The sequence below is a fragment of the Anomaloglossus baeobatrachus genome, chromosome 9 (assembly GCF_048569485.1).
Source record: "Anomaloglossus baeobatrachus isolate aAnoBae1 chromosome 9, aAnoBae1.hap1, whole genome shotgun sequence".
In the NCBI taxonomy this organism is placed as follows: Eukaryota; Metazoa; Chordata; class Amphibia; order Anura; family Aromobatidae; genus Anomaloglossus; species Anomaloglossus baeobatrachus.
Window position 1 is genome coordinate 6,858,355 of NC_134361.1, and position 25,499 is coordinate 6,883,853.

The window sequence follows — 25,499 nt, forward strand, 5'->3', positions numbered from 1 at the left end:
TATTTAACAATATTTATTAAATCTGTATTTATTGGCGTTTATCCTCTTTTGTCCTTGACTATTTCCTATCTTCTGTCTTCTTTGTTTATGAGGCTGCTGGAGAATAACGAGAAGCCATGAAAATGGAGGAAAACATGAAGTCAATGCAAATCGCGTCCTTGTCAGCGCTGAACTCCGGTCGTCGTCTTTTTACATACAGTCATTATTATTACCCATAAGATTTAGCTGTTTACATTTGTGTTTTATTTTTCATAAAGCTTTTTACATAGAATAATTGTAAGAAAACCTAAGATGAATTATATCTGAATGTAACTAAATGAAAATAAAAATTATAAAACAAATATAAATGTAGAAATAGAAATTGAAGCACAAAATAGACAAAATATTTCCAGGGTTATTCCGTACAATTTGCTGTTGTGTATTCACTTCTGGGAATGTCTTTAGTGGCTGCAGAATGTTTATTGCATTTTATTAATTATTATTCTATTTGTCTTTATTATAATGTTATTTTTCTTAAATAAATTTTTATCAATATATTTAACCTCTAGAAAATTTCAGCTACATTGATACATTATTTACTGACTCTATTTGATTGGACTGATAGAAGAAGGGGAACATTAGGGTCCCGTTACACGTAGCGACGTTGCAGCGATCCCGACAATGATACGTTCTGGTCAGGATCGCTGGAGCGTCGCTACATGGTCGCTAGTGAGCTGCAAACAGGCCGGTCTAGGTAACAACGCAGCAACGATTCGGCGGTCCGTATAACAACCGGCGGTCGGTGGGACCCTGCCACACAGCAACTATTCCAACAACGCAGACCTCAATAGAAGCGCAGTGTTTCCACCCAGGCGTGCCAACGAGGTCACTCATCGCTGTGAAGCGGCTGTCCATGCTCGGCGACCATCAAACTTCATCCAGGAACTCATTAACAGCTACAGGAAGCGACTAGAGGCTGGGATTTCTGCAAAAGGAGGATCTACAAAATATTAATGTCACTTTTATGTTGAGGTGCCTATACTTTTGCACCGGTCAAATTTTGTTTAAATGCGAATTGCACATTTTCTGTTCGTACAATAAACCTCATTTCAATCCAGAAATATTACTCAGTCCATCAGTTATTAGATATATGAAACTGAAATAGCAAAAACCCAAATTGTTATAAAGAAAAAAGGGTAACATTAATAGGGGTGCCCAAACTTTATCATATGACTGTATATGGTATCAGACACAGCAGCCTGTCTCTGATACATACTGTCCTTACACAGGGCCATATACTGTCCTTGCACAGGGGCCCATATACTAACCTGCACAGGGTCCATATACTGTCCTTGCACAGGGCCCATATACTGTCCTGCAGGGGCCCATATACTGTCCTGCAGGGGCCCATATACTGTCCTGCACAGGGGGCATACACTGTCATTCCACTGGGGCCCATATACTGTCCTGCACAGGGGCCCATATACTGTCCTGCACAGGGCCCATATACTGTCCTGCACAGGGCCCATATACTGTCCTGCACAGGGGCCCATATACTGTCCTGCACAGGGGCCATATACTATCCTGCACAGGGGCCATATACTGTCCTGCACAGGGTCCATACACTGTCATTCCACTGGGGCCCATATACTGTCCTGCACAGGGGCCCATATACTGTCCTGCACAGGGCCCATATACTGTCCTGCACAGGGGCCCATATACTGTCCTGCACAGGGGCCATATACTGTCCTGCACAGGGGCCATACACTGTCCTGCACAGGGGCCCATATACTGTCCTGCAGGGGGCCATATACTGTCCTGCAGGGGGCCCATATACTGTCCTGCAGGGGGCCCATATACTGTCCTGCAGGGGGCCCATATACTGTCCTGCAGGGGGCCCATATACTGTCCTGCAGGGGGCCATATACTGTCCTGCAGGGGGCCCATATACTGTCCTGCAGGGGGCCCATATACTGTCCTGCACAGGGGCCCATATACTGTCCTGCAGGGGGCCCATATACTGTCCTGCAGGGGGCCATATACTGTCCTGCAGGGGGCCATATACTGTCCTGCAGGGGGCCCATATACTGTCCTGCAGGGGGCCCATATACTGTCCTGCACAGGGACCCATATACTGTCCTGCACAGGGACCCATATACTGTCCTGCACAGGGGCCATATACTGTCCTGCACAGGGCCCATGTACTGTTCTTGCACAGTGGCCCATATACTGCTCTGCACAGGGGCCATATACTGTCCTGCACAGGGGCCATATACTGTCCTGCACAGGGCCCATATACTGTCCTGCACAGGGGCCATATACTGTCCTGCACAGGGGCCCATATACTGTCCTGCACAGGGGCCATACACTGTCCTGCACAGGGGCCCATATACTGTCCTGCAGGGGGCCCATATACTGTCCTGCAGGGGCCCATATACTGTCCTGCAGGGGGCCCATATACTGTCCTGCAGGGGGCCCATATACTGTCCTGCACAGGGACCCATATACTGTCCTGCACAGGGACCCATATACTGTCCTGCACAGGGGCCATATACTGTCCTGCACAGGGCCCATGTACTGTTCTTGCACAGTGGCCCATATACTGCTCTGCACAGGGGCCATATACTGTCCTGCACAGGGGCCATATACTGTCCTGCACAGGGCCCATATACTGTCCTGCACAGGGGCCATACACTGTCCTGCACAGGGGCCATACACTGTCCTGCACAGGGGCCCATATACTGTCCTGCACAGGGCCCATATACTGCTCTGCACAGGGGCCCATATACTGTTCTGTACAGGGGCCCATATACTGTCCTGCACAGGGGCCCATATACTGTTCTGCACATGGGCCCATATACTGTCCTGCACAGGGGCCCATATACTGTCCTGCACAGGGGCTATATACTGTCCTGCACAGGGGCCGTATACTGTCCTGCACAGGGGCCATATACTGTCCTGCACATGGGCCTATATACTGTCCTGCACAGGGGCCATATACTGTCCTGCACAGGGGCCCATATACTGTCCTGCACAGGGGCCCATATACTGTCCTGCACAGGGGCCATATACTGTCCTGCACAGGGGCCATATACTGTCCTGCACAGGGCCCATATACTGTCCTGCACAGGGGCCATACACTGTCCTGCACAGGGGCCATACACTGTCCTGCACAGGGGCCCATATACTGTCCTGCACAGGGCCCATATACTGCTCTGCACAGGGGCCCATATACTGTTCTGTACAGGGGCCCATATACTGTCCTGCACAGGGGCCCATATACTGTTCTGCACATGGGCCCATATACTGTCCTGCACAGGGGCCCATATACTGTCCTGTACAGGGGCCATATACTGTCCTGCACAGGGGCCCATATACTGTCCTGCACAGGGGCTATATACTGTCCTGCACAGGGGCCATATACTGTCCTGCACAGGGGCCATATACTGTCCTGCACATGGGCCTATATACTGTCCTGCACAGGGGCCATATACTGTCCTGCACAGGGGCCCATATACTGTCCTGCACAGGGGCCCATATACTGTCCTGCACAGGGGCCATATACTGTCCTGCACAGGGGCCATATACTGTCCTGCACAGGGGCCATATACTGTCCTGCACAGGGGCCATATACTATCCTGCACAGGGGCCCATATACTGTCATGCACCGGGGTCCTCTTCTGTCTGTGTCCGCTGGTGGGCCAAACATTTACCAAATGACTATTGCCCTGATTTTCAGATACATGTGATATTTTGTACACCCGTCTTGATGAAGGGTCCACTACAATAAGAAGAGCAGAATTCATGAAAGGCGTTTGTCTCTGATTGTGATTCATCTAAATATCACTATTGCAAGAAACAAACTATAAATAAAGAAATTGAGAATTTCTGCTGTAATTTACTTGACTTTAGTGTCATAAATTATTATGATTTTTCCCTGGCTGTATTTGACCACGCCCCTCTGGGTGAAGCTCCACCCACTTTGAAAATAAATAAATAAATTACAAAGTCAGTCAGATGTAACCGGGGTAAGAAACATCAGAAGTCGCAGATTGTTTGTACAATTACAAATTAATTTAAAAAAAATGTAACATTTAAAATAGTTTCATGAAAGAATTCTGGTGAACACTAAGTATGGTAAGTATTATTATCTCCAGCCCCACCATTAGTTTCCAGTCCCACCATTAGTTTCCCATCCCACCAATAGTTTCCAATCCCACCATTAGTTTCCAGCCCCACCATTAGTTTCCAATCCCACCATTAGTTTCCAGTCCCACCATTAGTTTCCAGTCCCACCATTAGTTTCCCGTCCCACCATTAGTTTCCAGTCCCACCATTAGTTTCCAGCCCCACCATTAGTTTCCCGTCCCACCATTAATTTCCAGTCCCACCATTAGTTTCCAGCCCCACCATTAGTTTCCAGCCCCACCATTAGTTTCCAATCCCACCATTACTTTCCCATCCCACCATTAGTTTCCAGTCCCACCATTAGTTTCCAGCCCCACCATTAGTTTCCCGTCCCACCATTAATTTCCAGTCCCACCATTAGTTTCCAGCCCCACCATTAGTTTCCAGCCCCACCATTAGTTTCCAATCCCACCATTACTTTCCCATCCCACCATTAGTTTCCAGTCCCACCATTAGTTTCCAGCCCCACCATTAGTTTCCCGTCCCACCATTAATTTCCAGTCCCACCATTAGTTTCCAGCCCCACCATTAGTTTCCAGCCCCACCATTAGTTTCCAATCCCACCATTAGTTTCCCGTCCCACCATTAGTTTCCCATCCCACCAGTAGTTTCCAGTCCCACCATTAGTTTCCAGCCCCACCATTAGTTTCCAGCCCCACCATTAGTTTCCCGTCCCACCATTAGTTTCCAGCCCCACCATTAGTTTCCAGCCCCACCATTAGTTTCCAGTCCCACCATTAGATTCCAGTCCCACCATTAGTTTCCAGCCCCACCATTAGTTTCCAGCCACACCATTAGTTTCCAGTCCCACCATTAGTTTCCAGTCCCACCATTAGTTTCCAGCCCCACCATTAGTTTCCAGTCACACCATTAGTTTTCAATCCCACCATTAGTTTCCAGTCCCACCATTAGTTTCCAGTCCCACCATTAGTTTCCCATCCCACCATTAGTTTCCAGTCCCACCATTAGTTTCCAGCCCCACCATTAGTTTCCAGTCCCACCAGTAGTTTCCAGTCCCACCATTAGTTTCCCATACCACCATTAGTTTCCCGTCCCACCATTAGTTTCCCATCCCACCATTAGTTTCCAGTCCCACCATTAGTTTCCAGCCCCACCATTAGTTTCCCGTCCCACCATTAGTTTCCAGTCCCACCATTAGTTTCCAGTCCCACCATTAGTTTCCCATCCCACCATTAGTTTCCAGTCCCACCATTAGTTTCCCGTCCCACCATTAGTTTCCAGTCCCACCATTAGTTTCCAGTCCCACCATTAGTTTCCCATACCACCATTAGTTTCCCGTCCCACCATTAGTTTCCCATCCCACCATTAGTTTCCAGTCCCACCATTAGTTTCCAGCCCCACCATTAGTTTCCCGTCCCAACATTAGTTTCCAGTCCCACCATTAGTTTCCAGTCCCACCATTAGCTTCCCATCCCACCATTAGTTTCCAGTCCCACCATTAGTTTCCAGCCCCACCATTAGTTTCCCATCCCACCATTAGTTTCCAGTCCCACCATTAGTTTCCAGCCCCACCATTAGTTTCCAGTCCCACCATTAGTTTCCAGCCCCACCATTAGTTTCCCGTCCCACCATTAGTTTCCAGCCCCACCATTAGTTTCCAGTCCCACCATTAGTTTCCCATCCCACCATTAGTTTCCAGTCCCACCATTAGTTTCCAGCCCCACCATTAGTTTCCCATCCCACCATTAGTTTCCAGTCCAACCATTAGTTTCCAGCCCCACCATTAGTTTCCAGCCCCACCATTAGTTTCCAGTCCCACCATTAGTTTCCCATCCCACCATTAGTTTCCAATCCCACCATTAGTTTCCCATCCCACCATTAGTTTCCAATCCCACCATTAGTTTCCCATCCCACCATTAGTTTCCAGCCCCACCATTAGTTTCCCATCCCACCATTAGTTTCCAATCCCACCATTAGTTTCCCGTCCCACCATTAGTTTCCAGCCCCACCATTAGTTTCCCATCCCACCATTAGTTTCCAGTCCCACCATTAGTTTCCAGCCCCACCATTAGTTTCCCATCCCACCATTAGTTTCCAGTCCCACCATTAGTTTCCAGTCCCACCATTAGTTTCCAGTCCCACCATTAGTTTCCAGTTCCACCATTAATTTCCAGTCCCACCATTAGTTTCCAATCCCACCATTAGTTTCCAGTCCCACCATTAGTTTCCAGTCCCACCATTAGTTTCCAGTCCCACCATTAGTTTCCAATCCCACCATTAGTTTCCAGTCCCACCATTAGTTTCCAGTCCCACCATTAGTTTCCAGCCCCACCATTAGTTTCCAGCCCCACCATTAGTTTCCCATCCCACCATTAGTTTCCAGCCCCACCATTAGTTTCCAGCCCCACCATTAGTTTCCCATCCCACCATTAGTTTCCAGTCCCACCATTAGTTTCCAGTCCCACCAGTAGTTTCCAGTCCCACCATTAGTTTCCAGCCCCACCATTAGTTTCCCGTCCCACCATTAGTTTCCAGCCCCACCATTAGTTTCCAGCCCCACCATTAGTTTCCAGTCCCACCATTAGATTCCAGTCCCACCATTAGTTTCCAGTCCCACCATTAGTTTCCAGCCCCACCATTAGTTTCCAGCCCCACCATTAGTTTCCAGTCCCACCATTAGTTTCCAGTCCCACCATTAGTTTCCAGCCCCACCATTAGTTTCCAGTCACACCATTAGTTTCCAATCCCACCATTAGTTTCCAGTCCCACCATTAGTTTCCAGTCCCACCATTAGTTTCCCATCCCACCATTAGTTTCCAGTCCCACCATTAGTTTCCAGCCCCACCATTAGTTTCCAGTCCCACCAGTAGTTTCCAGTCCCACCATTAGTTTCCCATACCACCATTAGTTTCCCGTCCCACCATTAGTTTCCCATCCCACCATTAGTTTCCAGTCCCACCATTAGTTTCCCGTCCCACCATTAGTTTCCAGTCCCACCATTAGTTTCCAGTCCCACCATTAGTTTCCCATCCCACCATTAGTTTCCAGTCCCACCATTAGTTTCACGTCCCACCATTAGTTTCCAGTCCCACCATTAGTTTCCAGTCCCACCATTAGTTTCCCATACCACCATTAGTTTCCCGTCCCACCATTAGTTTCCCATCCCACCATTAGTTTCCAGTCCCACCATTAGTTTCCAGCCCCACCATTAGTTTCCCGTCCCACCATTAGTTTCCAGTCCCACCATTAGTTTCCAGTCCCACCATTAGTTTCCCATCCCACCATTAGTTTCCAGTCCCACCATTAGTTTCCAGCCCCACCATTAGTTTCCCATCCCACCATTAGTTTCCAGTCCCACCATTAGTTTCCAGCCCCACCATTAGTTTCCAGTCCCACCATTAGTTTCCAGCCCCAGCATTACTTTCCCGTCCCACCTTTAGTTTCCAGCCCCACCATTAGTTTCCAGTCCCACCATTAGTTTCCCATCCCACCATTAGTTTCCAGTCCCACCATTAGTTTCCAGCCCCACCATTAGTTTCCCGTCCCACCATTAGTTTCCAGCCCCACCATTAGTTTCCAGTCCCACCATTAGTTTCCCATCCCACCATTAGTTTCCAGTCCCACCATTAGTTTCCCATCCCACCATTAGTTTCTAATCCCACCATTAGTTTCCCATCGCACCATTAGTTTCCAGCCCCACCATTAGTTTCCCATCCCACCATTAGTTTCCAATCCCACCATTAGTTTCCCGTCCCACCATTAGTTTCCAGCCCCACCATTAGTTTCCCATCCCACCATTAGTTTCCAGTCCCACCATTAGTTTCCAGCCCCACCATTAGTTTCCCATCCCACCATTAGTTTCCAGTCCCACCATTAGTTTCCAGTCCCACCATTAGTTTCCAGTCCCACCATTAGTTTCCAGTTCCACCATTAGTTTCCAGTCCCACCATTAGTTTCCAATCCCACCATTAGTTTCCAGTCCCACCATTAGTTTCCAGTCCCACCATTAGTTTCCAGTCCCACCATTAGTTTCCAGTCCCACCATTAGTTTCCAGCCCCACCATTAGTTTCCAGCCCCACCATTAGTTTCCCATCCCACCATTAGTTTCCAGCCCCACCATTAGTTTCCAGCCCCACCATTAGTTTCCCATCCCACCATTAGTTTCCAGTCCCACCATTAGTTTCCCATCCCACCATTAGTTTCCAGTCCCACCATTAGTTTCCAGTCCCACCATTAGTTTCCAGCCCCACCATTAGTTTCCAGCCCCACCATTAGTTTCCCATCCCACCATTAGTTTCCAGTCCCACCATTAGTTTCCAGTCCCACCATTAGTTTCCAATCCCACCATTAGTTTCCAGTTCCACCATTAGTTTCCAGTCCCACCATTAGTTTCCCATACCACCATTAGTTTCCAGTCCCACCATTAGTTTCCCATCCCACCATTAGTTTCCCATCCCACCATTAGTTTCCAGTTCCACCATTAGTTTCCAGTCCCACCATTAGTTTCCAGCCCCACCATTAGTTTCCAGTCCCACCATTAGTTTCCAGCCCCACCATTAGTTTCCCGTCCCACCATTAGTTTCCAGCCCCACCATTAGTTTCCAGTCCCACCATTAGTTTCCCATCCCACCATTAGATTCCAGTCCCACCATTAGTTTCCAGCCCCACCATTAGTTTCCCATCCCACCATTAGTTTCCAGTCCAACCATTAGTTTCCAGCCCCACCATTAGTTTCCAGCCCCACCATTAGTTTCCAGTCCCACCATTAGTTTCCCATCCCACCATTAGTTTCCAATCCCACCATTAGTTTCCCATCCCACCATTAGTTTCCAATCCCACCATTAGTTTCCCATCCCACCATTAGTTTCCAGCCCCACCATTAGTTTCCCATCCCACCATTAGTTTCCAATCCCACCATTAGTTTCCCGTCCCACCATTAGTTTCCAGCCCCACCATTAGTTTCCCATCCCACCATTAGTTTCCAGTCCCACCATTAGTTTCCAGCCCCACCATTAGTTTCCCATCCCACCATTAGTTTCCAGTCCCACCATTAGTTTCCAGTTCCACCATTAGTTTCCAGTCCCACCATTAGTTTCCAGTTCCACCATTAGTTTCCAGTCCCACCATTAGTTTCCAATCCCACCATTAGTTTCCCATCCCACCATTAGTTTCCAGTCCCACCATTAGTTTCCAGTCCCACCATTAGTTTCCAGTCCCACCATTAGTTTCCAGTTCCACCATTAGTTTCCAGTCCCACCATTAGTTTCCAATCCCACCATTAGTTTCCAGTCCCACCATTAGTTTCCAGTCCCACCATTAGTTTCCAGTCCCACCATTAGTTTCCAGTCCCACCATTAGTTTCCAGCCCCACCATTAGTTTCCAGCCCCACCATTAGTTTCCCATCCCACCATTAGTTTCCAGCCCCACCATTAGTTTCCAGCCCCACCATTAGTTTCCCATCCCACCATTAGTTTCCAGTCCCACCATTAGTTTCCCATCCCACCATTAGTTTCCAGTCCCACCATTAGTTTCCAGTCCCACCATTAGTTTCCAGCCCCACCATTAGTTTCCAGCCCCACCATTAGTTTCCCATCCCACCATTAGTTTCCAGTCCCACCATTAGTTTCCAGTCCCACCATTAGTTTCCAATCCCACCATTAGTTTCCAGTTCCACCATTAGTTTCCAGTCCCACCATTAGTTTCCCATACCACCATTAGTTTCCAGTCCCACCATTAGTTTCCCATCCCACCATTAGTTTCCCATCCCACCATTAGTTTCCAGTTCCACCATTAGTTTCCAGTCCCACCATTAGTTTCCAATCCCACCATTAGTTTCCAATCCCACCATTAGTTTCCAGTCCCACCATTAGTTTCCAATCCCACCATTAGTTTCCAGTCCCACCATTAGTTTCCAATCCCACCATTAGTTTCCCATCCCACCATTAGTTTCCAGTCCCACCATTAGTTTCCAGTTCCACCATTAGTTTCCAGTCCCACCATTAGTTTCCAATCCCACCATTAGTTTCCAGTCCCACCATTAGTTTCCAGTCCCACCATTAGTTTCCAGTCCCACCATTAGTTTCCAATCCCACCATTAGTTTCCAGTCCCACCATTAGTTTCCAGTCCCACCATTAGTTTCCAGCCCCACCATTAGTTTCCAGCCCCACCATTAGTTTCCCATCCCACCATTAGTTTCCAGCCCCACCATTAGTTTCCAGCCCCACCATTAGTTTCCCATCCCACCATTAGTTTCCAGTCCCACCATTAGTTTCCAGTCCCACCAGTAGTTTCCAGTCCCACCATTAGTTTCCAGCCCCACCATTAGTTTCCCGTCCCACCATTAGTTTCCAGCCCCACCATTAGTTTCCAGCCCCACCATTAGTTTCCAGTCCCACCATTAGATTCCAGTCCCACCATTAGTTTCCAGTCCCACCATTAGTTTCCAGCCCCACCATTAGTTTCCAGCCCCACCATTAGTTTCCAGTCCCACCATTAGTTTCCAGTCCCACCATTAGTTTCCAGCCCCACCATTAGTTTCCAGTCACACCATTAGTTTCCAATCCCACCATTAGTTTCCAGTCCCACCATTAGTTTCCAGTCCCACCATTAGTTTCCCATCCCACCATTAGTTTCCAGTCCCACCATTAGTTTCCAGCCCCACAATTAGTTTCCAGTCCCACCAGTAGTTTCCAGTCCCACCATTAGTTTCCCATACCACCATTAGTTTCCCGTCCCACCATTAGTTTCCCATCCCACCATTAGTTTCCAGTCCCACCATTAGTTTCCCGTCCCACCATTAGTTTCCAGTCCCACCATTAGTTTCCAGTCCCACCATTAGTTTCCCATCCCACCATTAGTTTCCAGTCCCACCATTAGTTTCCCGTCCCACCATTAGTTTCCAGTCCCACCATTAGTTTCCAGTCCCACCATTAGTTTCCCATACCACCATTAGTTTCCCGTCCCACCATTAGTTTCCCATCCCACCATTAGTTTCCAGTCCCACCATTAGTTTCCAGCCCCACCATTAGTTAACCGTCCCACCATTAGTTTCCAGTCCCACCATTAGTTTCCAGTCCCACCATTAGTTTCCCATCCCACCATTAGTTTCCAGTCCCACCATTAGTTTCCAGCCCCACCATTAGTTTCCCATCCCACCATTAGTTTCCAGTCCCACCATTAGTTTCCAGCCCCACCATTAGTTTCCAGTCCCACCATTAGTTTCCAGCCCCAGCATTACTTTCCCGTCCCACCATTAGTTTCCAGCCCCACCATTAGTTTCCAGTCCCACCATTAGTTTCCCATCCCACCATTAGTTTCCAGTCCCACCATTAGTTTCCAGCCCCACCATTAGTTTCCCGTCCCACCATTAGTTTCCAGCCCCACCATTAGTTTCCAGTCCCACCATTAGTTTCCCATCCCACCATTAGTTTCCAGTCCCACCATTAGTTTCCCATCCCACCATTAGTTTCTAATCCCACCATTAGTTTCCCATCGCACCATTAGTTTCCAGCCCCACCATTAGTTTCCCATCCCACCATTAGTTTCCAATCCCACCATTAGTTTCCCGTCCCACCATTAGTTTCCAGCCCCACCATTAGTTTCCCATCCCACCATTAGTTTCCAGTCCCACCATTAGTTTCCAGCCCCACCATTAGTTTCCCATCCCACCATTAGTTTCCAGTCCCACCATTAGTTTCCAGTCCCACCATTAGTTTCCAGTCCCACCATTAGTTTCCAGTTCCACCATTAGTTTCCAGTCCCACCATTAGTTTCCAATCCCACCATTAGTTTCCAGTCCCACCATTAGTTTCCAGTCCCACCATTAGTTTCCAGTCCCACCATTAGTTTCCAGTCCCACCATTAGTTTCCAGCCCCACCATTAGTTTCCAGCCCCACCATTAGTTTCCCATCCCACCATTAGTTTCCAGTCACACCATTAGTTTCCAGCCCCACCATTAGTTTCCAGCCCCACCATTAGTTTCCCATCCCACCATTAGTTTCCAGTCCCACCATTAGTTTCCCATCCCACCATTAGTTTCCAGTCCCACCATTAGTTTCCAGTCCCACCATTAGTTTCCAGCCCCACCATTAGTTTCCAGCCCCACCATTAGTTTCCCATCCCACCATTAGTTTCCAGTCCCACCATTAGTTTCCAGTCCCACCATTAGTTTCCAATCCCACCATTAGTTTCCAGTTCCACCATTAGTTTCCAGTCCCACCATTAGTTTCCCATACCACCATTAGTTTCCAGTCCCACCATTAGTTTCCCATCCCACCATTAGTTTCCCATCCCACCATTAGTTTCCAGTTCCACCATTAGTTTCCAGTCCCACCATTAGTTTCCAATCCCACCATTAGTTTCCAATCCCACCATTAGTTTCCAGTCCCACCATTAGTTTCCAATCCCACCATTAGTTTCCAGTCCCACCATTAGTTTCCAATCCCACCATTAGTTTCCCATCCCACCATTAGTTTCCAGTTCCACCATTAGTTTCCAGCCCCACTATTAGTTTCCCATCCCACCATTAGTTTCCAGTCCCACCATTAGTTTCCAATCCCACCATTAGTTTCCAATCCCACCAATAGTTTCCAATCCCACCATTAGTTTCCAGTCCCACCATTAGTTTCCAGCCCCACCATTAGTTTCCAGTCCCACCATTAGTTTCCAGTCCCACCATTAGTTTCCAATCCCACCATTAGTTTCCAATCCCACCATTAGTTTCCCATCCCACCATTAGTTTCCAGTTCCACCATTAGTTTCCAGCCCCACTATTAGTTTCCCATCCCACCATTAGTTTCCAGTCCCACCATTAGTTTCCAATCCCACCATTAGTTTCCAATCCCACCATTAGTTTCCAATCCCACCATTAGTTTCCAGTCCCACCATTAGTTTCCAGCCCCACCATTAGTTTCCAGTCCCACCATTAGTTTCCAGTCCCACCATTAGTTTCCAATCCCACCATTAGTTTCCAGTCCCACCATTAATTTCCAGTCCCACCATTAGTTTCCAGCCCCACCATTAGTTTCCAGCCCCACCATTAGTTTCCCGTCCCACCATTAGTTTCCAGCCCCACCATTAGTTTCCAGCCCCACCATTAGTTTCCCGTCCCACCATTAGTTTCCAATCCCACCATTAGTTTCCAATCCCACCATTAGTTTCCAATCCCACCATTAGTTTCCAGTCCCACCATTAGTTTCCAGTCCCACCATTAGTTTCCAGCCCCACCATTAGTTTCCAGTCCCACCATTAGTTTCCAGCCCCACCATTAGTTTCCCGTCCCACCATTAGTTTCCAGCCCCACCATTAGTTTCCAGTCCCACCATTAGTTTCCCATCCCACCATTAGTTTCCAGTCCCACCATTAGTTTCCAGCCCCACCATTAGTTTCCCATCCCACCATTAGTTTCCAGTCCAACCATTAGTTTCCAGCCCCACCATTAGTTTCCAGCCCCACCATTAGTTTCCAGTCCCACCATTAGTTTCCCATCCCACCATTAGTTTCCAATCCCACCATTAGTTTCCCATCCCACCATTAGTTTCCAATCCCACCATTAGTTTCCCATCCCACCATTAGTTTCCAGCCCCACCATTAGTTTCCCATCCCACCATTAGTTTCCAATCCCACCATTAGTTTCCCGTCCCACCATTAGTTTCCAGCCCCACCATTAGTTTCCCATCCCACCATTAGTTTCCAGTCCCACCATTAGTTTCCAGCCCCACCATTAGTTTCCCATCCCACCATTAGTTTCCAGTCCCACCATTAGTTTCCAGTCCCACCATTAGTTTCCAGTCCCACCATTAGTTTCCAGTTCCACCATTAGTTTCCAGTCCCACCATTAGTTTCCAATCCCACCATTAGTTTCCCATCCCACCATTAGTTTCCAGTCCCACCATTAGTTTCCAGTCCCTCCATTAGTTTCCAGTCCCACCATTAGTTTCCAGTTCCACCATTAGTTTCCAGTCCCACCATTAGTTTCCAATCCCACCATTAGTTTCCAGTCCCACCATTAGTTTCCAGTCCCACCATTAGTTTCCAGTCCCACCATTAGTTTCCAGTCCCACCATTAGTTTCCAGCCCCACCATTAGTTTCCAGCCCCACCATTAGTTTCCCATCCCACCATTAGTTTCCAGCCCCACCATTAGTTTCCAGCCCCACCATTAGTTTCCCATCCCACCATTAGTTTCCAGTCCCACCATTAGTTTCCCATCCCACCATTAGTTTCCAGTCCCACCATTAGTTTCCAGTCCCACCATTAGTTTCCAGCCCCACCATTAGTTTCCAGCCCCACCATTAGTTTCCCATCCCACCATTAGTTTCCAGTCCCACCATTAGTTTCCAGTCCCACCATTAGTTTCCAATCCCACCATTAGTTTCCAGTTCCACCATTAGTTTCCAGTCCCACCATTAGTTTCCCATACCACCATTAGTTTCCAGTCCCACCATTAGTTTCCCATCCCACCATTAGTTTCCCATCCCACCATTAGTTTTCAGTTCCACCATTAGTTTCCAGTCCCACCATTAGTTTCCAATCCCACCATTAGTTTCCAATCCCACCATTAGTTTCCAGTCCCACCATTAGTTTCCAATCCCACCATTAGTTTCCAGTCCCACCATTAGTTTCCAATCCCACCATTAGTTTCCCATCCCACCATTAGTTTCCAGCCCCACCATTAGTTTCCAGTCCCACCATTAGTTTCCCATCCCACCATTAGTTTCCAGTCCCACCATTAGTTTCCAATCCCACCATTAGTTTCCAATCCCACCATTAGTTTCCAATCCCACCATTAGTTTCCAGTCCCACCATTAGTTTCCAGCCCCACCATTAGTTTCCAGTCCCACCATTAGTTTCCAGTCCCACCATTAGTTTCCAATCCCACCATTAGTTTCCAATCCCACCATTAGTTTCCCATCCCACCATTAGTTTCCAGTTCCACCATTAGTTTCCAGCCCCACTATTAGTTTCCCATCCCACCATTAGTTTCCAGTCCCACCATTAGTTTCCAATCCCACCATTAGTTTCCAATCCCACCATTAGTTTCCAATCCCACCATTAGTTTCCAGTCCCACCATTAGTTTCCAGCCCCACCATTAGTTTCCAGTCCCACCATTAGTTTCCAGTCCCACCATTAGTTTCCAATCCCACCATTAGTTTCCAGTCCCACCATTAGTTTCCAGTCCCACCATTAGTTTCCAGCCCCACCATTAGTTTCCAGCCCCACCATTAGTTTCCCGTCCCACCATTAGTTTCCAGCCCCACCATTAGTTTCCAGCCCCACCATTAGTTTCCCGTCCCACCATTAGTTTCCAATCCCACCATTAGTTTCCAATCCCACCATTAGTTTCCAATCCCACCATTAGTTTCCAGTCCCACCATTAGTTTCCAGTCCCACCATTAGTTTCCAGCCCCACCATTAGTTTCCAGTCCCACCATTAGTTTCCAGCCCCACCATTAGTTTCCCGTCCCACCATTAGTTTCCAGCCCCACCATTAGTTTCCAGTCCCACCATTAGTTTCCCATCCCACCATTAGTTTCCAGTCCCACCATTAGTTTCCAGCCCCACCATTAGTTTCCCATCCCACCATTAGTTTCCAGTCCAACCATTAGTTTACAGCCCCACCATTAGTTTCCAGCCCCACCATTAGTTTCCAGTCCCACCATTAGTTTCCCATCCCACCATTAGTTTCCAATCCCACCATTAGTTTCCCATCCCACCATTAGTTTCCAATCCCACCATTAGTTTCCCATCCCACCATTAGTTTCCAGCCCCACCATTAGTTTCCCATCCCACCATTAGTTTCCAATCCCCCCATTAGTTTCCCGTCCCACCATTAGTTTCCAGCCCCACCATTAGTTTCCCATCCCACCATTAGTTTCCAGTCCCACCATTAGTTTCCAGCCCCACCATTAGTTTCCCATCCCACCATTAGTTTCCAGTCCCACCATTAGTTTCCAGTCCCACCATTAGTTTCCAGTCCCACCATTAGTTTCCAGTTCCACCATTAGTTTCCAGTCCCACCATTAGTTTCCAATCCCACCATTAGTTTCCAGTCCCACCATTAGTTTCCAGTCCCACCATTAGTTTCCAGTCCCACCATTAGTTTCCAATCCCACCATTAGTTTCCAGTCCCACCATTAGTTTCCAGTCCCACCATTAGTTTCCAGCCCCACCATTAGTTTCCAGCCCCACCATTAGTTTCCCATCCCACCATTAGTTTCCAGCCCCACCATTAGTTTCCAGCCCCACCATTAGTTTCCCATCCCACCATTAGTTTCCAGTCCCACCATTAGTTTCCAGTCCCACCAGTAGTTTCCAGTCCTACCATTAGTTTCCAGCCCCACCATTAGTTTCCCGTCCCACCATTAGTTTCCAGCCCCACCATTAGTTTCCAGCCCCACCATTAGTTTCCAGTCCCACCATTAGATTCCAGTCCCACCATTAGTTTCCAGTCCCACCATTAGTTTCCAGTCCCACCATTAGTTTCCAGCCCCACCATTAGTTTCCAGCCCCACCATTAGTTTCCAGTCCCACCATTAGTTTCCAGTCCCACCATTAGTTTCCAGCCCCACCATTAGTTTCCAGTCACACCATTAGTTTCCAATCCCACCATTAGTTTCCAGTCCCACCATTAGTTTCCAGTCCCACCATTAGTTTCCCATCCCACCATTAGTTTCCAGTCCCACCATTAGTTTCCAGCCCCACCAGTAGTTTCCAGTCCCACCATTAGTTTCCAGCCCCACCATTAGTTTCCCGTCCCACCATTAGTTTCCAGCCCCACCATTAGTTTCCCGTCCCACCATTAGTTTCCAGCCCCACCATTAGTTTCCAGTCCCACCATTAGTTTCCCATCCCACCATTAGTTTCCAGTCCCACCATTAGTTTCCAGCCCCACCATTAGTTTCCCATCCCACCATTAGTTTCCAGTCCAACCATTAGTTTCCAGCCCCACCATTAGTTTCCAGCCCCACCATTAGTTTCCAGTCCCACCATTAGTTTCCCATCCCACCATTAGTTTCCAATCCCACCATTAGTTTCCCATCCCACCATTAGTTTCCAATCCCACCATTAGTTTCCCATCCCACCATTAGTTTCCAGCCCCACCATTAGTTTCCCATCCCACCATTAGTTTCCAATCCCACCATTAGTTTCCCGTCCCACCATTAGTTTCCAGCCCCACCATTAGTTTCCCATCCCACCATTAGTTTCCAGTCCCACCATTAGTTTCCAGCCCCACCATTAGTTTCCCATCCCACCATTAGTTTCCAGTCCCACCATTAGTTTCCAGTCCCACCATTAGTTTCCAGTCCCACCATTAGTTTCCAGTTCCACCATTAGTTTCCAGTCCCACCATTAGTTTCCAATCCCACCATTAGTTTCCAGTCCCACCATTAGTTTCCAGTCCCACCATTAGTTTCCAGTCCCACCATTAGTTTCCAATCCCACCATTAGTTTCCAGTCCCACCATTAGTTTCCAGTCCCACCATTAGTTTCCAGCCCCACCATTAGTTTCCAGCCCCACCATTAGTTTCCCATCCCACCATTAGTTTCCAGCCCCACCATTAGTTTCCAGCCCCACCATTAGTTTCCCATCCCACCATTAGTTTCCAGTCCCACCATTAGTTTCCAGTCCCACCAGTAGTTTCCAGTCCCACCATTAGTTTCCAGCCCCACCATTAGTTTCCCGTCCCACCATTAGTTTCCAGCCCCACCATTAGTTTCCAGCCCCACCATTAGTTTCCAGTCCCACCATTAGATTCCAGTCCCACCATTAGTTTCCAGTCCCACCATTAGTTTCCAGTCCCACCATTAGTTTCCAGTCCCACCATTAGTTTCCAGTCCCACCATTAGTTTCCCATCCCACCATTAGTTTCCAGTCCCACCATTAGTTTCCAGCCCCACCATTAGTTTCCCATCCCACCATTAGTTTCCAGTCCCACCATTAGTTTCCAGCCCCACCATTAGTTTCCAGTCCCACCAGTAGTTTCCAGTCCCACCATTAGTTTCCCACACCACCATTAGTTTCCCGTCCCACCATTAGTTTCCCATCCCACCATTAGTTTCCAGTCCCACCATTAGTTTCCCGTCCCACCATTAGTTTCCAGTCCCACCATTAGTTTCCAGTCCCACCATTAGTTTCCCATCCCACCATTAGTTTCCAGTCCCACCATTAGTTTCCCGTCCCACCATTAGTTTCCAGTCCCACCATTAGTTTCCAGTCCCACCATTAGTTTCCCATACCACCATTAGTTTCCCGTCCCACCATTAGTTTCCCATCCCACCATTAGTTTCCAGTCCCACCATTAGTTTCCAGCCCCACCATTAGTTTCCCGTCCCACCATTAGTTTCCAGTCCCACCATTAGTTTCCAGTCCCACCATTAGTTTCCCATCCCACCATTAGTTTCCAGTCCCACCATTAGTTTCCAGCCCCACCATTAGTTTCCCATCCCACCATTAGTTTCCAGTCCCACCATTAGTTTCCAGCCCCACCATTAGTTTCCAGTCCCACCATTAGTTTCCAGCCCCACCATTACTTTCCCGTCCCACCATTAGTTTCCAGCCCCACCATTAGTTTCCAGTCCCACCATTAGTTTCCCATCCCACCATTAGTTTCCAGTCCCACCATTAGTTTCCTGCCCCACCATTAGTTTCCCGTCCCACCATTAGTTTCCAGCCCCACCATTAGTTTCCAGTCCCACCATTAGTTTCCCATCCCACCATTAGTTTCCAGTCCCACCATTAGTTTCCCATCACACCATTAGTTTCTAATCCCACCATTAGTTTCCCATCGCACCATTAGTTTCCAGCCCCACCATTAGTTTCCCATCCCACCATTAGTTTCCAATCCCACCATTAGTTTCCCGTCCCACCATTAGTTTCCAGCCCCACCATTAGTTTCCCATCCCACCATTAGTTTCCAGTCCCACCATTAGTTTCCAGCCCCACCATTAGTTTCCCATCCCACCATTAGTTTCCAGTCCCACCATTAGTTTCCAGTCCCACCATTAGTTTCCAGTCCCACCATTAGTTTCCAGTTCCACCATTAGTTTCCAGTCCCACCATTAGTTTCCAATCCCACCATTAGTTTCCAGTCCCACCATTAGTTTCCAGCCCCACCATTAGTTTCCAGCCCCACCATTAGTTTCCCATCCCACCATTAGTTTCCAGCCCCACCATTAGTTTCCAGCCCCACCATTAGTTTCCCATCCCACCATTAGTTTCCAGTCCCACCATTAGTTTCCCATGCCACCATTAGTTTCCAGTCCCACCATTAGTTTCCAGTCCCACCATTAGTTTCCAGCCCCACCATTAGTTTCCAGCCCCACCATTAGTTTCCCATCCCACCATTAGTTTCCAGTCCCACCATTAGTTTCCAGTCCCACCATTAGTTTCCAATCCCACCATTAGTTTCCAGTTCCACCATTAGTTTCCAGTCCCACCATTAGTTTCCAATCCCACCATTAGTTTCCAATCCCACCATTAGTTTCCAGTCCCACCATTAGTTTCCAATCCCACCATTAGTTTCCAGTCCCACCATTAGTTTCCAATCCCACCATTAGTTTCCCATCCCACCATTAGTTTCCAGTTCCACCATTAGTTTCCAGCCCCACTATTAGTTTCCCATCCCACCATTAGTTTCCAGTCCCACCATTAGTTTCCAATCCCACCATTAGTTTCCAATCCCACCATTAGTTTCCAATCCCACCATTAGTTTCCAGTCCCACCATTAGTTTCCAGCCCCACCATTAGTTTCCAGTCCCACCATTAGTTTCCAGTCCCACCATTAGTTTCCAATCCCACCATTAGTTTCCAATCCCACCATTAGTTTCCCATCCCACCATTAGTTTCCAGTTCCACCATTAGTTTCCAGCCCCACTATTAGTTTCCCATCCCACCATTAGTTTCCAGTCCCACCATTAGTTTCCAATCCCACCATTAGTTTCCAATCCCACCATTAGTTTCCAATCCCACCATTAGTTTCCAGTCCCACCATTAGTTTCCAGCCCCACCATTAGTTTCCAGTCCCACCATTAGTTTCCAGTCCCACCATTAGTTTCCAATCCCACCATTAGTTTCCAGTCCCACCATTAGTTTCCAGTCCCACCATTAGTTTCCAGCCCCACCATTAGTTTCCAGCCCCACCATTAGTTTCCCGTCCCACCATTAGTTTCCAGCCCCACCATTAGTTTCCAGCCCCACCATTAGTTTCCCGTCCCACCATTAGTTTCCAATCCCACCATTAGTTTCCAATCCCACCATTAGTTTCCAATCCCACCATTAGTTTCCAGTCCCAACATTAGTTTCCAGTCCCACCATTAGTTTCCCGTCCCACCATTAGTTTCCAGCCCCACCATTAGTTTCCAGTCCCACCATTAGTTTCCAGTCCCACCATTAGTTTCCAGTCCCACCATTAGTTTCCAGTCCCACCATTAGTTTCCCGTCCCACCATTAGTTTCCCGTCCCACCATTAGTTTCCAGTCCCACCATTAGTTTCCAGTCCCACCATTAGTTTCCAGTCCCACCATTAGTTTCCAGTCCCACCATTAGTTTCCCGTCCCACCATTAGTTTCCAGCCCCACCATTAGTTTCCAATCCCACCATTAGTTTCCAGTCCCACCATTAGTTTCCAATCCCATCATTAGTTTCCAGCCCCACCATTAGTTTCCAATCCCACCATTAGTTTCCAGTCCCACCATTAGTTTCCAATCCCATCATTAGTTTCCAGTCCCACCATTAGTTTCCAGTCCCACCATTAGTTTCCAATCCCACCATTAGTTTCCAGTCCCACCATTAGTTTCCAATCCCATCATTAGTTTCCAGTCCCACCATTAGTTTCCAGTCCCACCATTAGTTTCCAGTCCCACCATTAGTTTCCAATCCCACCATTAGTTTCCAGTCCCACCATTAGTTTCCAATCCCATCATTAGTTTCCAGTCCCACCATTAGTTTCCAATCCCACCATTAGTTTCCAGTCCCACCATTAGTTTCCAATCCCATCATTAGTTTCCAGCCCCACCATTAGTTTCCAATCCCACCATTAGTTTCCAGTCCCACCATTAGTTTCCAATCCCATCATTAGTTTCCAGTCCCACCATTAGTTTCCAGTCCCACCATTAGTTTCCAATCCCACCATTAGTTTCCAGTCCCACCATTAGTTTCCAATCCCATCATTAGTTTCCAGTCCCACCATTAGTTTCCAGTCCCACCATTAGTTTCCAGTCCCACCATTAGTTTCCAATCCCACCATTAGTTTCCAGTCCCACCATTAGTTTCCAATCCCATCATTAGTTTCCAGTCCCACCATTAGTTTCCAATCCCACCATTAGTTTCCAGTCCCACCATTAGTTTCCAATCCCATCATTAGTTTCCAGTCCCACCATTAGTTTCCCGTCCCACCATTAGTTTCCAGTCCCACCATTAGTTTCCAATCCCACCATTAGTTTCCCATCCCACCATTAGTTTCCAGTCCCACCATTAAGGCCCCGTCACACTAAGCAACATCGCTGCTAACGAACAACTTTTGTGACGTAGCAGCGATGTTGCTAGCGATGTTGCTGTGTGTGACATCCAGCAACAACCTGGCCCCTGCTGTGAGGTCGCTGGTTGTTGCTGAATGTCCTGGGCCATTTTTTAGTTGTTGCTGTCCCGCTGTGAAGCACAGATCGCTGTGTGTGACAGCGAGACAGCAACAACTAAATGTGCAGGCAGCAGGAGCCGGCTTCTGCGGAGGCTGGTAACCAATGTAAACATCGGGTAACCAAGAAGCCCTGTCCTTGGTTACCCGATATTTACCTTTGTTACCAGCCTCCGCCGCTCTCACTGCCTGTGCTGCCGGCTCCTGCTCTGTGCACATGTAGCTGCAGCACACATCGGGTTAATTAACCCGATGTGTGCTGTAACTAGGAGAGCAAGGAGCCAGCGCTAAGCATTGTGCGCTGCTCCCTGCTCTGTGCACATTTAGCTGCAGCACACATCGGGTAATTAACCCGATGTGTGCTGTAACTAGGAGAGCAGGGAGCCAGCGCTAAGCATTGTGCGCTGCTCCCTGCTCTCTGCACGTGTAGCTCCGTGCGGTGGTAACCAAGGTAAATATCGGGTTGGTTACCCGATATTTACCTTAGTTACCAAGCGCAGCATCTTCCACGCGGCGCTGGGGGCTGGTCACTGGTTGCTGGTGAGCGCACCAGCAACTTGTGTAGCGACGCTCCAGGGATCCCTGCCAGGTCAGGTTGCTGGTGGGATCGCTGGAGCGTCGCAGTGTGACATCTCACCAGCAACCTCCTAGCAACTTACCAGCGATCCCTATCGTTGTTGGGATCGCTGGTAAGTTGCTTAGTGTGACGGTACCTTTAGTTTCCCATCCCACCATTAGTTTCCAGCCCCACCATTAGTTTCCAGTCCCACCATTAGTTTCCAGCCCCACCATTAGTTTCCAGCCCCACCATTAGTTTCCAGTCCCACCATTAGTTTCCAGCCCCACCATTAGTTTCCAGTCCCACCATTAGTTTCCAGTCCCACCATTAGTTTCCAGTCCCACCATTAGTTTCCAGTCCCACCATTAGTTTCCAGCTCCTGTTACGAACCGGCGCCGCCATAGCCACAAGCAGCCTGCTGCGGTTCCTGTTGCGCCCAGGCGCCGGCTGCCGTTCTTGACCGTGCCTCGGGTCGTCCAGTTGGCTGCTCCTTCCACCACGTCTAAGTGTGGAGAGGCGGCTAGTGCGCATGCGTGCGCCGATTTACCCCAGCCAGAGTCTAAGCCCGGTGTTTTGCCTAGTGAGCATGCTCAGCCTGATTGTGTTATGTCTGAGACTAAGTCCTCAGTTCAGGCTACTGAGCATGCTCCCACAATTAACCCTAACAGCCTCTTTGCACAGGTACTTGGACTTCGTGCTGTGTCTAAGTTCTGGGATGTGCCTACTGAGCATGCTCAAACTGATAGTCTGCTTTCTGAGCCTGTTGCTCAGGCTTTTTTTACTGCTCCATTCTATGTCATGTTGTGTATAAATATGTGACTCTTCAGATTTTGTGTTATACCATGCCTGATGAAGAGACCTGAGTAGTCTCGAAAGCTTGCAATTATTACCATCTTTTCAGTTAGCCATTAAAAGGTATCAACCACTGAGGACTTCGGTTCTTTTAAACAATTTTTTATCTCTACTGGCTAACACGGTACAAAGATATATTTTACTTGTATCAAAATGGAGGATACCAGAATGTACCGCATCTTTATGGAACTAAAGACACTTCTGAAGAAACGCGCACAACTGGACAGCGACATATTTTTCTTATCCAAATGCAAAAAGGAGAATCTGATCCCCAAAGGACTCTGGATTACAAACCCAATTCTACATACCTACAATACCCATTATGCACAAAACCTTTGTCACAGGACTTCTGAGAGACTAAGGAACCACCTTTTGCATGTCTTCTACAGCATCAAGAGTAAAATCCAGAGGGAATTTGAAACACAAAGGAAGACACTTCCAGAAAGCACAGAACAAAAAGTACAACAATACTACTACAGACTACGAACCGTTCTGATCCACAACAAGGAAAAGAAGCTACATAGACTGCGCCTCAATTCAGGACTTAATACAAACAGGTGGAGAACAAAGCCAAAACCTGACAACTTGGACAACCACTCCATTCAAGGCACAAAAGCATCTAACTGTGTTATCAATCTCTCGGATTACAAACCAAACAAAGTGGAACTTAATGTGCTTTCTAGAGGACTCTCATTTTGTCCGACTAAAGCTCTAGACAAAATTGAACTCTGCAGCGACATGGAAGATTACTTCAGGAGACTACGTCTGAGGGAATATTTTAGCGATGCAGATGTTTTAGAATCCTCCCAGACTGAAGGAAGACGGATCTTGACAACCAGGAAAAGATCAGATTGGACACCTCCACCAGGACGCAACCCTCATCTGGATAACTATATAGACACTTTCAGACATTTGGTAAAATCCACTTTCCTAGACACACACAGGAGGCAACCATCCAACATCAGTGCCCAGGAGAGAAGGGCCATAAAATCTTTGAAAACCAACAAAGAAATCATCATTAAACCTGCAGACAAGGGGGGTGCAATAGTCATGATGAACAAATCAGACTACATGAAGGAAGCACACAGACAACTGATGGACACACGCTACTATAAGAAATTGGAGTCTGACCCTACACAGGACTATTACAAGGAACTTAACAAGTTGGCCTCTTGTCTGCCTGACATATCCATAAGAACTGATGAACTGATACCGGTGAGTCCAAGAATAGGCACATTCTACATGCTTCCCAAAATTCACAAATCTGGAAACCCAGGAAGACCCATCATTTCATGTGTGGGCACCCTCACTGAACAAGTCTCTGGATGGGTAGAGGGTATCCTTAAACCCTTGGTAAGGGATACAACCAGCTACATCCAGGACACTACTGACCTATTGAAAAAACTATCAGCAATAGGTCCTCTTCCAGAGGGAACCATCCTTGCTACCATGGATGTGGAATCCTTGTACTCGAATATTCCACACCAGGATGGATTAAATGCTTGCAAAATTTTCCTGGAAAATGCAGGAACTGATGCCAATTCTGTGGTGAAGCTTACAAAATTCATCCTCACCCATAATTACTTTGCATTTGACAATGACATATATCTACAGGAGACTGGGACTGCAATGGGAAGCAAAATGGCACCACAATATGCAAATCTTTTCATGGCCAAGCTTGAGAGTGACTTTTTATCCTCTTGTCCTATCAGGCCTCTGGCCTACTACCGTTACATTGATGATATTTTAATCATCTGGACAGAGTCTGAGCAGCAGCTGAAGACCTTCCATGAACAATTTAATCAGTTTCATCCCACCATCAACCTAACACTCAACTACTCCTGCACGGAAATCAACTTCTTGGACACCATCATTAAACTACGGAACAATGAAATACAGACATCCCTGTACAAGAAGCCAATTGACCGTCCAACATACCTGAAATGGGACAGTTTTCATCCAAAACACATAAAAAACTCTATTGTATACAGCCAGGCTATCAGGTACAATCGGATATGTTCCAACAGTACAGATAGAGACAATCACCTTGAGGGCCTCAGAAAGACCTTTCTGAATCAAGGCTACCACCCAAGAACAATTGAAAACCAGATTACAAGAGCCACCAGAATATCAAGAAACCATCTCCTAAATTATAAAACTAAAGAAGAAAACAACCGGGTCCCTCTTGTAGTCACCTACAATCCACATGTGGAGGTGTTTAGAGGAGCTGCACGGAAACTACAACCATTGCTGCAAAAAGATGCCCGGTTAAAATCTATTTTTCCAGACCCCCCACTTCTGTGTTTTAGACAGCCTGCAAATC